The sequence below is a fragment of the Typopeltis vanoorti genome, chromosome 19, assembly GCF_054136105.1.
Source record: "Typopeltis vanoorti isolate ZY-2024b chromosome 19, IOZ_Tvanoo_1.0, whole genome shotgun sequence".
NCBI lineage: Eukaryota > Metazoa > Arthropoda > Arachnida > Uropygi > Thelyphonidae > Typopeltis > Typopeltis vanoorti.
The window spans coordinates 72652029-72666957 of NC_143567.1; positions in this window are offsets into that span (position 1 = coordinate 72652029).

A 14929-nucleotide genomic window follows, 5' to 3' on the forward strand; every position below is an offset into this window, starting at 1 on the left:
ATTGCTGACTTTTAATGCAAAATCCCAATTTCACAAAAAAGCTATATGAATCATTAGTTGCATCTTCTAAGCAACTAATCGATCGCATTTCTTTCATGGCTCATCAAATATCAATAAAAGATTAAACGAGAACACATCAATTGGTGCGATGAATTCAACTTGAAATCTTTGTTATGAATGCAGGAATGACTGTAATCAGATCGCTCGAAATTTTGTAAAATAAACTGATGAATTTAAACATTTGTCAGTATATACCATTAATAGAGCATATAGCTAAGTCTGATCAATTATTCACTTTGGCGAAAATACATACGTTCCAATCTCGTAAAGGACGCAAAGCCAGAGGTTCGTTCATCTAAAAGTGTTTTAGCTAATTCCACACTTTTATAGCAAAGTTTTTTAACTTATTAAACAGACAAACCTAAGAACACACGCAATTATAAAGTTAGTACACTAGCCTCAGAACCTTAATTCCTTCAGCCGTAATTCAAAACAGTTACAATCACGTCCTGCATATTTACTGGAGGGATAACTATTGATAAGGTCGACAGTACACTTAGAAATAAATCCACTAATGCTTTTTATTCTTCAAAGGGAGAAGGCAAGGTTTTTAGCTCTAATTAATTTTTGAAGACTGATGGGGGAAGCAATCACTAAAATCGTGGCCTAGGCGCTTAGTGATAGTCATAAGAGTCCAGGGAAGAGAGTAAAGCATAGTAGTACCATACATTATTTTAATAAAAAAAGAGGGATGTCCTGCTCTGTTGGTTTGAATTTACATCCCGAACAACTAAGGTCAGGGAGTTAAGAATTGTATTATGTCTCAAAATTGCATTTCTTCCGTCCATTTCTGTTTTGCTGGATGAAACACCCAATGACCTACATGTGAGTTGGAACAACTTACCTTCATATAAAAAATTCTTATAAAGTTTCTTTGCTTCCTAGAAAGACAGGAATAAAGATTAAGAGCCTGTCTATCTCAGTGGAAGTGGCATATGCAATTCACGAAGCTTGGCCGCCCGAAGTTCAGTTCTAGTCGCCAACTAGAGAAACATTTTCAAAGACTGTTTTTGATAGTTCTGAGTTAGTCAATCTCTGTCAGGAGCAGTGGATTTTTTTCTCCCGGAAACTCGCGCTTTTCGGCAGGTAAATTCAAGAAAATCAACCGTAAAACCCACACGATCTCAAACAATAAATATATATATAGGGTTAGGGACATGAGGTGGCACACTTGTCAATCATTGCTTCATCTTATAATTAGTGATAGCCTTGGGCTGGCTCTCTTTAATTGGCTACTGGTTTAAATTTAACTGTTCAAAATGTCTTAAATGTCTAAAATACAAAATGTCTTAAATGTCTAAAATATGTGACGACATGAAATATATCGTACTTGTAACTGAGTCACAGTTTGGCTTTAAGTGAGGTTCTAGCGAGAGCTTTTTATCTCAAAACTCAGTCTTCAAAAGTTATATAGGGAGGCCATTTAGCCCTATCTAATTTTTGGAGATAGGGAATCAAAGGCGCCTAGCGTTTTAGTAAGAAAGGAATAAGGGTGTTGTTAAAAAATTTAAAGGATGAGTGGTTGGTGTACTGAATTCTTGTAATACTCCATTAGTGGTAGTGATATCTTTGGCTCTATTAACAAGTAGCTTAAAGAATTTCGTTATTTTGTAAAGTATAACGGAGATGTGACGTCATGGTATGAAAAAATATCTCCAGGAAGATATGTGTGAGTTTTCTAGAATTGCAGATGAAAAAATACAATTTGTAATAAGATATTTGGAAATAGATATTCTATATTATTTTCTACTTGAATTTAATAACAGAAGGTAAAGTTATTTTCTGACGAATTACTTTCTTTCTGAAAAGTCATTTTGTATCTCAAATGTCTAAAATATGTTACAACATGAAATATATCGTAAATGTATCCGAGTCACAGTTTGGTTTTCAGTGAGGTTCAATTGAGAGAATTATCTCAGAAACTTCATTTTTGTATGGAAGTTTCTTGTCATAAATCTGAATTGATTTGGTGTCCAACGTCTAGGAAAAAGTCTTGTGGAATGAAGCGAAAATGGATGTGTAAAATCACGGAAACTAGAGCTTTTAGGAGGTAAGCTGTTGATCAGGTACACGGATGTCAGTGGCGCATTTGAGTATAAAAATATGCATAAAATACCTGTTAGTACCGCTGGTAAGAAAAAATATTTCTCGTGCTAAAACTTTTCGTTTCGAGAGATGAAAACTTTTCTTCTTGGATTTATCTTGATCTCAATTTTCAGATTTATTAAATCTTTTAGGCTGGCGTAATGAAGACTTTTTTTTTAACTTTACCTTTCTGAGAACGTTTAGATTTTTTAAACCTTTCTCTTTTAGATAGCGAAGACATTTTATTCTTGATATTATCTCTCTCAGAACGTTTAGACTTTTTAGATCTTTTTTATTTCATTTTTCTTTTTTTGTGTTTTGTCATCTTTATTTTTCTCAGCAATATTTCTTACTCTAACCGTTTGAATTTCGGACTTATCATTATCGACTTTGGCACTATTTTTTTCATTATTTTCTTTTGTTTTGCTATCTTTATCCTCTTTCTTTTGTGCTTCTATTTTTATCACATTTTTCGTTTCTTTTCCCTTTTTTACATTTTTATCATTTTTATGTTCATTCCGTTTTTTACTTTTCTGAATGTCTTGTTTTATTTCGTGTTTGTCTTCTATATCGTTTTTCTTGTCTAGCTTCATTTCTTTATTATTCACTTCAATGTCTTATATTTTACCTTTTTTCACTTTACCATCTTTGGGTTTTTCTATTTCTTTACTTTGTTTGTCTCTTTTTACGTCATCCTTGGTTTTTTTTTCTTTTATCTTTTTCATCTTTTGGATTCTCTGCTTCGGCTTTATTTTTTATTCTTACTTTCTTGCATACTTATCAACCGACTGTTCTTCCTTTCTTTAATGCCTTTCTATTCCTTTTTCTTCCGATACCAGCTTTTCAGGTTTGTAAATTTTCACTCGTTCTCCATTTTCGGGGCTTTTGTTTTCTTTCTTTAGTTTTATTTTCTCATCAAGTTTCACAACTTCATTTTCGAAAGGAATTCCACTATTCCACTCTAATGAAGAACTTTCGGTTGATATCACAATGGCTTCGTCCTCTTTCCAGCTGTTTAGTGAGCTTCTCGAAATCTTCCTCATCTAAATTCATTTCTCTTCCTGTAATTTTACCCTCATCAGTAGGCCTTTCGAGAAGGCGTTGGTCACTCATATCAGAAAAATCATCCAGCTCTAACAGTGTCTGCTTTCTTTTTTTAGACTTTAACGATGAATAAAATTTTAGACCTGGACTTCCAATCAACTTTCCTATACCGAATATAGGAAAGTTGATTGGAAGTCCCGGGGCAGAGCTGACTACTACCGGGTGCGTCCCCAGGTGGCGGATCGGGGAACAGCCTTCAGATATGGAGGTTAGCTGCGATATAAGCAGAGCAATCTGGCGAATAAGCAGCCGTGGACCAACAGCGACTGAGCTATCAGGGCGTCGGGGAGCAGAAGTGGCAACTCTGTCTCACTTAAAACCTCACAAAGCCCAATGACAACTCGGTGACATGGCGAGTAGTGCCGCCATTAAATAAGTACCTACTGGGGTCACCGCCCCTGACATTGGGAAGCAGCATTGTCAGTACTGACACAAGGTTGAAGCCAAATGATGACGGAAAAGCTTGTGATCAGAGATTTGCAGATGGCAATATGATTATATTGTGTACGTCTGTAATACTGCGGAGCAGAAAGCAAATGGAGAAACTACTGCTCTACCTAATCTCCAGAACAACCACCATGGCGAGCAAACCCTTACAATTGGCCCCAAGTTCCCGGCGTCCCTTAAATGGGACAGGAGTGCGAAGAATCTAAGGGCTCAAAATGGTGTCCACTTTTAAAATTGCAACTTGGAATGTCAGAACTCTGTATGAAGCTGGCAAATTAAGAAATGCCACAAGAGAAATGAAGAGGCTGGGCATCCAGATTTTGGGAATTTGCGAGACAAGATGGCCAGGATCTGGAAAGTGTCAACAAGATAATATGACAATGTATTACTCTGGGAATGATGAGAACAAACATCGACATGGTGTATCTGTAATAGTAGATGAAGAAATCAATAAATCAGTAATAAATTGGATTCCATTTTCTGAAAGGATAATGCTGTTACAACTTAAGGGAAACCCCGTTAACATAAATATCATCCAAGCTTATGCACCCACAGCTGACAAAAGTGAAGAAGATGTTGAAGAGTTTTATGAACACCTAAAAGAGATTAAAAACCTAACAAAGAAACATGATATAAACATAGTGATTGGTGACTTCAATGCAAAAGTGGGAAGAGGGGGTGATGGAGAAATTGTTGGCGAACATGGCTTAGGCACCAGAAATGACAGAGGAGATCGCCTAGTCCAATTCTGTCAGGAAGAAGATCTAACAATAACAAATACCTGGTTTAAACTTCCACCCAGAAGACTGTACACTTGGAAATCGCCTCAAGATAACCAACATAATATTGTCAGAAATCAAATTGATTATATACTGATAAATAAAAGATTCCACAGTAGTATAAAGAGTGCAAAGAAGGCTCAATTATAAAAATATTATCTATACATACAATGAAGATTTCGACAATTATTATCATTATATAGCTAAATAAAGGAAACATACTAGTTTCGAATTTTACCAGAGTTTATGAGAATAATACTCTAGCATAGAAATTGCCTTGGTTTGCATAGTGCAACCAAGGAAATTCTCATGCCAACGCAGAATTCTTGAAGTGGAACTGCATGAATATGCTTACAAGATTCAAGTGGCTCAAAGGTTACCAGTTGAAACTGGATTTCTGTCAGTAGATTATGTGAAAAATTGCCAAATACTCTGGGTTTACAGACGAGCTTACGTTTTTCCATTAGGCGGCTTTCTACATTAGAGGAAAAGAGAACATTCAAACTCAAAAGAAAACTCAACTGTTGGAGAATTTTTCTATTTCTAAACTACGATGGTTTAATCTTTTAATGCTAACTTGTATCAGTAAGATGGCGTACATTGCCAGGATGTTTCGCATGTGAGACTGTTTTTTGAAGAACGTCTTTCCAAACAAGTGGACTGGTATAGCTGGATCAACTGCCTTCGCTTAGTCGTTTTCCCAATGGAATTCTCCCCCCCCCCCCGTTTTTTATGGAATCACGTCAAAACAGATATCCATTCATTGAAATCTCATTGTTTCTTTTTTCTTTATGTTGCTCTCACCAATGCAAGGTTATTTACAAACCTATAGTACTTTTTTGTACAGTGAGTATAGTAAGGATTTTTTTTCTATTTTTTAATTTTTTTTTTTTTGTATATATATAGGGTGATTCAGAACTCTTGGACCAAACTTTAAGGGGTGACAGAACACACTTAAACAAGCACTTTTCGTCTTACAATGCATGGTCCGAACTCAAGCGGTGAAGCACTAGGGGTTAGCAACTACTGTGTCAGGAAACGAAGAAACACAAGAGAGACAGAGGAGATTTGAAACAATTGCAGAAATTACAGAACATAAATTAAAGAATTTTATTTATCAGATTACAGAAACTGCTTAATAGAGCGACTGCCAACAAAAAAAAAATCACCTTACCGGCCATTATGGATCAAATACGCATCCTTATACGCTTCGTATCCATTATATATTTCAATGTAATATCAATGGTATTACAATTTTAATATGCACTTCGCATCCATGATAACCTTGACGTCTATAGACGTCTTGGCCGGTAGCGTGGGTACTGCAGGTTTCACACCTTCGACGTAGTGATTGGCGTACATTGGCGCAAACACCAGGCATTTCTCCTACAGCGGCATCAAAAATCCTGGCAATACGGTACTCATTGTCATCGATGGGGCTACCGTAGATCAGGCTTTTCATATGACCCCATAGGAAAAAGTCCAGGCATGAGAGATCGGGCGATCGTGGCGGCAAGCGATGGGACCACCCCGACCAATCCATAATCCTGGAAATGTTGCATCCAAGTCGTTCCGCACATCCATGCTGAAATGGGCGTGGCGCTCCGTTGTGTTGGAACCACATACGGGTTTGAACGTTTGCTGGAACAGGGTTCAGTAATTCTGGCAAGACCTCTTGTAAAAATACGAAGTCCGTTCTCCCATTCAGTCGTGCTGGCAGAAGGTATGGGCCAAACAAATAGTCACGTAGGATTCCAGCCCAAACATTTATGGAGAAACGCCGCTGGTACGAATGTGGACGTGTGGCGTGCGGATTTCTGCTCGCCCACACATGATAATTGTGGGTATTAAAAATGCCCTCACGTGTAAAGGTGCATTCGTCAGTGAATAAGACATGTGCATCAAAGTCCGGCTGCACTGCAGTCTACTGCAAGAACCCAGGACCGATCCGAGAGTATCTGATGCCCATAGGCAAAGAAAATTTAGGCGCTCCTATACATTGTCTCTCTATATATATTTTGTCATACTCACACAAGCACATGTACACATGTGGATATAAAAAAAAAATATTTATATACATATATTTATATATACATTTATATTTATATAAATATCTGTATAGTAAGAAAATTATTACATCTTAAATACAAAAAGTATGAAAAATTAATCTACGCAATTGCCTAGGTTTGCATAATGATAAAACCAGCCCTGCAGGAACCACTGTGCAAAATCCACACGAGGCCGGTAATCTGCAGGTGTCAAGGCACCCTCTGTGCATGGTAGGGGTGTAATCGTTCGTGTAATCGAGTGCATGTGTGCGTAACTTGTATATTTTTATAGAAACAATGCATTAAGCATTGAAATGAAAATATACAAGTTAAATACACATGCACTCGATTCCATCATGAACTAATAAATTAATTACCATTAATTTATTACTTACTGTATGCTTGAAGGAGATGATATCATATGATCAGGAATCCACTTTACCCCAAAACCAGTCTTTGTAATCAGTACTTCCACAGCATGTATATTTAATTTGTAGATTATCGAAGCTAACTTTATATTGGATGTCATCTTTGTATTTCTCCACAGCTGGAAATCAATCCTTTTTTGATAGCTTCTTTGTATTAGCCTTATAAAGGAGACATATCAGCTTCAAAGCTAAAATGATCCATATTAAAATGAACACCAAAATATTCCATGGTAATAAAAATTGAAGCGTTTGACATCTAGTGTTATGGTGGCCGCAGTCAAAATAGATTTTGATGCCTACTCCATGGATTATTAGCAGTATTCCACCTACAGTAAATCGAATACATTATCAGTTCGGTGTCATATCCCTCTATTAGATATGCTTTCTGATTAACTGAAGTTTGGAAGGAAACGCCAATAACAATTAAAGTTACTGCTAGCACAAGCTGCAGGAAACAGAAACAGAAAAGTACTAGACTTAGATTTTTACGTTTCTTTTCAGAAATAACGAAGGACATAAATGCCATTTCGATTTTCTTTGTTATATGACTTGGCAAATTTGCTAATTTTTGTACCCAACACCTTTAATCTCCAATAGGTTGTGCTATGCACTTGTTTTTATCAGTTTTTCCACTTTTACAAACATTATTCCAAAATCTATTATGTTATGAAGATGATTATTTTAAGTCATTGTTAGCCAAATGAATTAATAATCTTCACGCATAAAAGTATTCTTTTCGCTAGTTAGTTTATGAATATCTCTTTGAATATAAATAAATATAAATTTGTTCCATGTTTATATTTTGCCAAGAAAGCAGGCAAAACTCTTTTTTTGCTGGTAGCGGAGTTAATTTTTACCCAAGTTTTGTACTCAAGAATATAACAGACAACTTGTCATTTTATGTTCCTATTTATTTAACGTATGGCTCACACATGAAAAGTTACGTTACATTAATCCTTAATATATATAGACATTTATGTTCCTAAATTTAAGTGAACTAGTGTATAAAATCTGCGATTGTTCTGTAGTTCATTTTCCTGAGTTATGAGGTTAATAATACAACTTTTATAAAAAGTTATACAGCATGATGCAAAAAAAAAAAAAAAAGCACTACTAATAACTACTGTCCAACCACAGATGCGAGACCTCTCGCCACTTCTGTGCATGGCAGAAGGCGAATCCATTCCGATAACAGGGCAATCAATGATGAGGGTTTATTATTAGACATCGGAAAATTAGCTTTTCTTTTATGAAAATTCTAGTTTTTAAAGTGGTAACTTTTTTTGCTTGTACAACAGTTGGAAAATTTTACGTATCAAGTACGTGTTTTCACATGTTGGTGACGAATTCGTACATCGCCTCATATTCCTTTCTCCCCTTCAATATGAATTCACTCTTCTTGGCATGTGCCATCCAGGGTTCTCGCATGTGTGGTGTGACAGTACGATGACATATGTTATGGAGTAAACTGGTTTATGAACAAAGAAATATATGTTTACACACGATAAGAGCTTCCATAGCTCAGTCGGTATAGACGAAGCCTTTTGATCGGAAAGACCTATCCGTATGAGACCGCTTAACTCGTCTAAAGACGAGTTAAGCGGTCTCATACGGAGGTGGAGGATTTTCTCTCGGTAACTTAGGTTTTTCATTCCTCAAAGCCCACGCCATCGCTTGGGATACACAGAAACAGGTTCATTGCATCCCAAACATGTTGTAGGCGTGGACCATTTGCTCTACTAACTCCGTATGAACGAAAATAGTGCTCTACAATACAAGTCTTTTCTTCCAACGTTAACACCACTGCTACAGCTAAACGTAATGGCATAGACTCTACTTGTGCTCTTCTATTAAATTGAAAAATTCCAGAACGGCAAGAGATTAGCAGGATTGAAAAGAGAAAGAAGCAGGTGGTCTGAAGGACTAATAAAAACTGAGTGAGCAAACAAGAAAAACAAGTAAAGGAGAAAATTATGTATGGAGACTAAATGATCAGGGGTTAGTGCAACCTCACTAAAGGTTATGGGCATTAGAGAGACTTGGAGAACACCAGATAATGTAGTTACAGGGATTGAATGTGAAGGGTTTAGCATTTTCAGGGAAGATATGATGCTGATGATAAGCAGATGAATTGCAGCTAAAAAGAATAGGAGAGGCAGGAGGATGGCTGTTCATTTGAAGCAATCTGGTGTGAGATTAAAGCCTGTAAGACAAAATATACAGTTGGTTGTTGCTATAGGTCCAGGAGTTCCGCACATCTGGAAGATATGCATCACCAAATTAGTAGTAGGAGTACAGGCAGTATTCGACAGGGTGAAGCATAGAGGCAGCCTGCTTCAAGGTGCAGCTTATCAAGGGTGTTCGTTCAGCCATATTGCAGTAGGCACCATTGCTATGCTAACAGGAATTATTAGCATAGCGTAGCAAGTGCAGAAAGAAGTTCCAAGCTTAAACTAATTAAAAATTATTTGCAAAGCAATGACCTAAGGAAGATTTGGTGGTCTAGCAACTATATCGATAGAGACATAGCTTATAATTTAAATTTAGAAGAGCTTATAAACAGTTTTATTGTGCGATATCCCCGTAGAGCAAACATTTAATTAATATTATGTAATCGTTTTGCATTAATGTTTCTTTTGTAATAAAAACAAAATAGCAATTGGAGATTTTCTTATATTTTTGTTTTATCAGGGGCGATTTTAATCGTTTTTACCTCAGGGCGCGACCTAATCTGGCGACGGCCCTGAGTACGGGTGAAGTGATTATTATTGGGACTTCAACTATGGAGATATAGACTGAAAGGAAGAAAGATCACATAGCAAAAGGAAATAGAATTTATACACCTGCTGAGGGATAATTAAAGCAGCATGTGATGGAGGGGAATAGCAGTGGGAAAGTATTGGACCTGGTCATAGGATCAGAAGAGCTATCCATAACCAAGGTGACAACATTGCCTCTAATTGGTGAAAGTGATCAAGTGGTCTTGACTTCGGAGATTGCAAAACATGAGGAATGTTTTATCAAGAACGGGTATTTGTGGAACTATGAGGCAGTTGATTATGATATGCTTAAATCTGTACCATGCATAAAACCCTACAGGGTAAGGATGCTAGTAGTTGAATCTGGTCATAGGATCAGAAGAGCTATCCATAACCAAGTTGACAACATTGCCTCCAATTAGTTCAAGTGACCATGCAGTCTTGATTTGGCTTGAGATTGTAAAACATGAGGAATGTTCTTTCCAGGAGTATTTGTGGAACTACAAGTCAGGTGATTATGACATGCTTAGGAAAAAGCTTAAATCTTTACAATGGTATAAAACACTACAGGGTAAGGATGTTAGTACTCCATGAGATATAGTTAAGGGATATCTAGAGGAAGCAATATTATTTTGTGTATCTAAGGTAATGAGGGTTAATCAAGGAGTTAGCTGGATGAGTAATATTAAGCACAAGCTGAAGAAGAAAATGCTGTGTAAGGTATATAAAGAGAAAGGTGACCAGCATGGCAAGGAAGGCAAAATCAGATTATGAAAAGAATTTAGCCAAGCAGGTCAAAGGTAATCCCAAAGGGTTATTTTGTTATGTGGCAAATAAGAGAAAATTACTATGGAAGATTAACCTTAATGAGTGATGCTCATGAGAAGAAAGAAGATAAAATAGGTCAGTTACTGAGTGACCACTTTGCAAGGGTATATCATTCTAGTGAGATTACTGCTTTAATCTATGTGACAGACACTAATGTGGGAGCAGAGGTGGATGAATTCGAGGTGCTCAGGATATTGCAGAATCTCAACGTAAATACAGCTCTGGAATTAGATGGGATATCAGCTAAGGTTTTGCGAGAATCTGCAAGGGAACTGACAATGCCATTGACTAGGCTCCAAGTTTCTAATAGAGTTCTAAGGGAGTGGGGGAAAGAGGGCAAAATAATCCCCTTACATAAGGGAGGTTCTAAGACTGCAGTAGCAAATTACAGACCAATCAGTATCTCAGGCATTGTGGTAAAAGTACTAGAAAAATTGGTCAAAAAGAATTCAAAAATGGGTAGATAAAAATATGATACTGTATGAGGTTCAACATGGCTTTGTGAAGGGTTATCATGTTATCATGTCTTAGTAATTGACTAACTTTTTATAATAGAGTAACAGCTGAGTTGGATAAAGGAAATGGCTACAGGATGATTTTGCAAAGGCATTTGACAGAATACCACATGGAACTCTGTTACACAAATTAGAACAAATCGGGATGGATATGAAACTGGTTTAGAGGATGGTTGCAGACAGATATCAAAAAGTTGTATATGAAAGGACACAGTGGCTAGAGCTGTTGTCGCCCGGGGCGGTCCCTGAGTTTGCCGCCCCTCTCAATACACAGCGAAAATCTTACAAAAAGTCAAAACGATGTATAGGGAAATAAATTAAAACACTATGTTTATTTTTGAAGTAAAACTTTAATTTCAACATTCTAAAATAAAATGTTATTTTTCTTGCTTTTCTGTTAGCAAATCATTAGTGACATTGGCGAAGTCTATTTCATAGTAATGTAGGTGATTCTTAATCAAATTTTATTTAGAAAAACTTCTCTCACAACTAACACTTACAGTAATTGTGAGGAAAATTCGCAGTAGTATTACAATATTTGGAACTGAGTTCTCGAGACTGTATTTTAGAATTAACCGCAAAAGCTCAAAAAGGTTCAAAGTGCCGCCCAGGGCAGACCGCCCCCTCCGCACTCCCCTAGCTACGCCACTGAAGGGGAAGAATCAAGGGAAAAACAAGTGACTAGTGTGCTGCAAGTTTCAGTGCTGGGACTCATCTTTCTGAGAATTCTTATATCTGTGATTCCCAATTTTTGACCAAGTGTTTTATTTCTAACAGCTCTCAGATCCGCAAGAAATTGATTTGAACATCGTCTTGTATACAGCTAATTGGTGTTTTGAGTAATTTCTCTCTTATTATATATATAAATTTATTCAGCTCAATGTTTACCATACCAGCTTTACTAATTATGTTGTCTATTTCCATATTTAATTCCCATCTTCACTAAAAATTGTGCCTAAATAGCTGAAATGTTTTACTCATTCTATGGGTTCACCACTCAGGATACAGTTAATGTTTTCAATGCTTCAGTCTATTTTCACCGTCTTTGTCTTTTTATTGCTGATTTTCATGCCAAATTTATTATAACAGTTATTCAGTTTAGTCATGAAATCTTGCAGACTCGTACTGGATTTATTCAGAAGTATAACATCATCTGCATAAAGTAAAGAGCTAAGATTCTGCCAATATTGATTTCAGATTTAATACCACTTTCCTTCATAATATGATCCATATAGATAATGAATAACAGAGATAATATTGCACCCGTTTCGCATAACTGATTTAACCTCAAACCATTATCCTGTACCTCCTAAGCTTCTAACTGCTGACTTACAGCTTTAATAGACTATGTACTGCTTGATATAATATCCCATTTACACCTAATAATTGTAAAGTTTTGCCACTTGGCACCTTGTCACATGCCTTTCCCAACTCTACAAAACTTAAACACAGATCCTTGTTATATTCTCAAGATTTCTCAACTATTTGTCCCAAAGTGAAAATCTGATTCTAGCATAAATCTTACCAGGAACACTGAGTAGGGAAATATACACTAATTCTCACATTCAGTTTTATTCCTCTTTTTATTCCAGCTTGTTCTTCACCAAACTTCCCTTCCACAATTTTTCTTAGCTGTTTCACAAATATACTAGCATAAATCTTACCAGGAACACTGAATAGGGAAATATACACTAATTCTCACATTCAGTTTTATTCCTCTTTTTATATTGGATGTTTCAAAAGGGTGTATACAACTTTGCAGGAGAACAGTTAAATAACTTGGATGACATACAAAAGCTGAGTGAGTGTCATAATGTAGTGAAACGCATCAATTTTTGGTCACGTAACTTTATTACCGAATGACAACACTAGATGGTGTGATACATCACATTATTTGAAAATGACAACTTTCAATACTGCAGAGCAAGCAGGTTGTGTGCTTTGAGAGGTATTTCTACATGCAATATGGCAAAGAATCTCCTAGTTGGCGCACGATCTACATGCGGCAAGAATTTTGTCGAAACCATCTGTTCTGCGATTCATTCAAGGTAAATGGGAAGGCTGAGTGCTGCCAATGCTGTTGTGGAAGAAGTTTGGGAAAGTTTCTAGAGAAGCACTGGAAAGTCAACCAGATGGGCATCTCGTCAAATTGGAATTCCATATGTGACTGTGTGGCATGTTTTACGAAAGCGTCTACATTTAAGACCCTACAATTTAACTACATACAACATCTGAAGAAAGTCAATAAGAAGATAAAGCAGCATTTCTGTATGGAAATGATCAGTAGGATAAAATAAAATGAAGACTTTTTGGACACGATCCTTATCAATGATGAGCACACTTTTAACGTCAGTGGGCAAGTAAACACTCATAACTGCAGAATTTGGGGTAGAAAAAATCCACATGCCATCATAGAACATGTTCGCGGCACCCAAAAGGCTAACGTCTTTTGTGCCATAAGCAAGAAGTGTATGGACTCTTCTTTTTTTTTGGAGTCTACCATTACTGGCGGTGCATATCTGGACAAGCTACAAGGGTACCTAATACCACAATTATGACTACAGACACATGTTTCCAGCAAGATGGATTGGTAAAGGGGTGCCTGTAGCATGGCCACCACATTCCCTTGACTTTACACCATTAGATTTTTTCTTGTGAGGCTTTGCGAAAGGTCGAGTGTTTGTACCACTACTACCAGCCAATTTGATAGAGCTGTGGTCCAGAATTACTCTTGCCATTGCTGAAGTTATGCCAGATATGCTCTGCCACATGTGGTAGGAAATTGATTACAGATGGGACATCTGCAGAATTACTGGAGACAATCATATCGAACTTTAACTGTCTGTGTTGAAACTTCAAAATGCTAGATTTACATGGTAATAAAAGTTCATTTTACACTATTTACCTTCTATTGTCATTCAAAGTTGTATACCCCCTTTTGAAACAGGCTGTAAATGCTAAGAGAGCTCTACTCCAATCATCTGGAATTTGACCCAATGAAATATGCAATGCAGTAATTAACTGCAAAACTTTCACACTCCATATTTGAGTCTTTCTGGCCAAATTTCACATACTCCAGTTGTCTTTATACATCATTACAGGTTTCTTATTAGCATTTTGTACTTCATCATCATCATACGTATCAAGGATTTAGGCTTAGCATGGCCTGTTCCGGCCTTAGAAGTCATCGTTGAATCGTTTAAGAGGACGTCCTGGTTTTCTTTTTCCTAATGGCTTGTACTTTAAGGCTTGTTTTGGTAATCTTTCTGTTTTCATTCTTTGAACGTGTTCCATCCATTTATGTTTATATTTTTTAATTTTTTCTATTACTAGTTCTTGGTTTAATTCTTTCATAATATCTTCGTTTCTTTTGTGATCAAATAGGGTATACTTTGCAGTTTTTCTCATAAACTTCATTTCTGCTGTTATTAATCTTTGTCTTTGTTTTATTGTCCAGATTTCGCTTCCATACATTAAGACCGGCAAGGCTAATGTATTGTATACTTTTAGCCTGGTTTGTTTTTGAACTAGGTTTGGTTTAAATATAGAGTTAATTACACCTGTTATTTTTAAATATTTTGCAATTTTTACGTTTATATCTTTTTCATATGTGATCATACATCCTGGGTAGTTAAATGAATTCACCTGTTCTAAGATCTTGTTATCTATTACTATTTTAGTTCTTGCTGGATCTTGTCCTTTAAAGGCCATAGTTTTTGATTTTTCTGTTGATATTATCATACCATAATCTTTGTATATCTCATTTAGATTTAAAATAGCTTTCTGTAAGTTATCTTCAGAATTTGTAATTATTATTTGGTCGTCTGCAAAGAGGAGAGTGTTTAAGTTAACTGTAGGTGAAAGTTTAATTCCTTG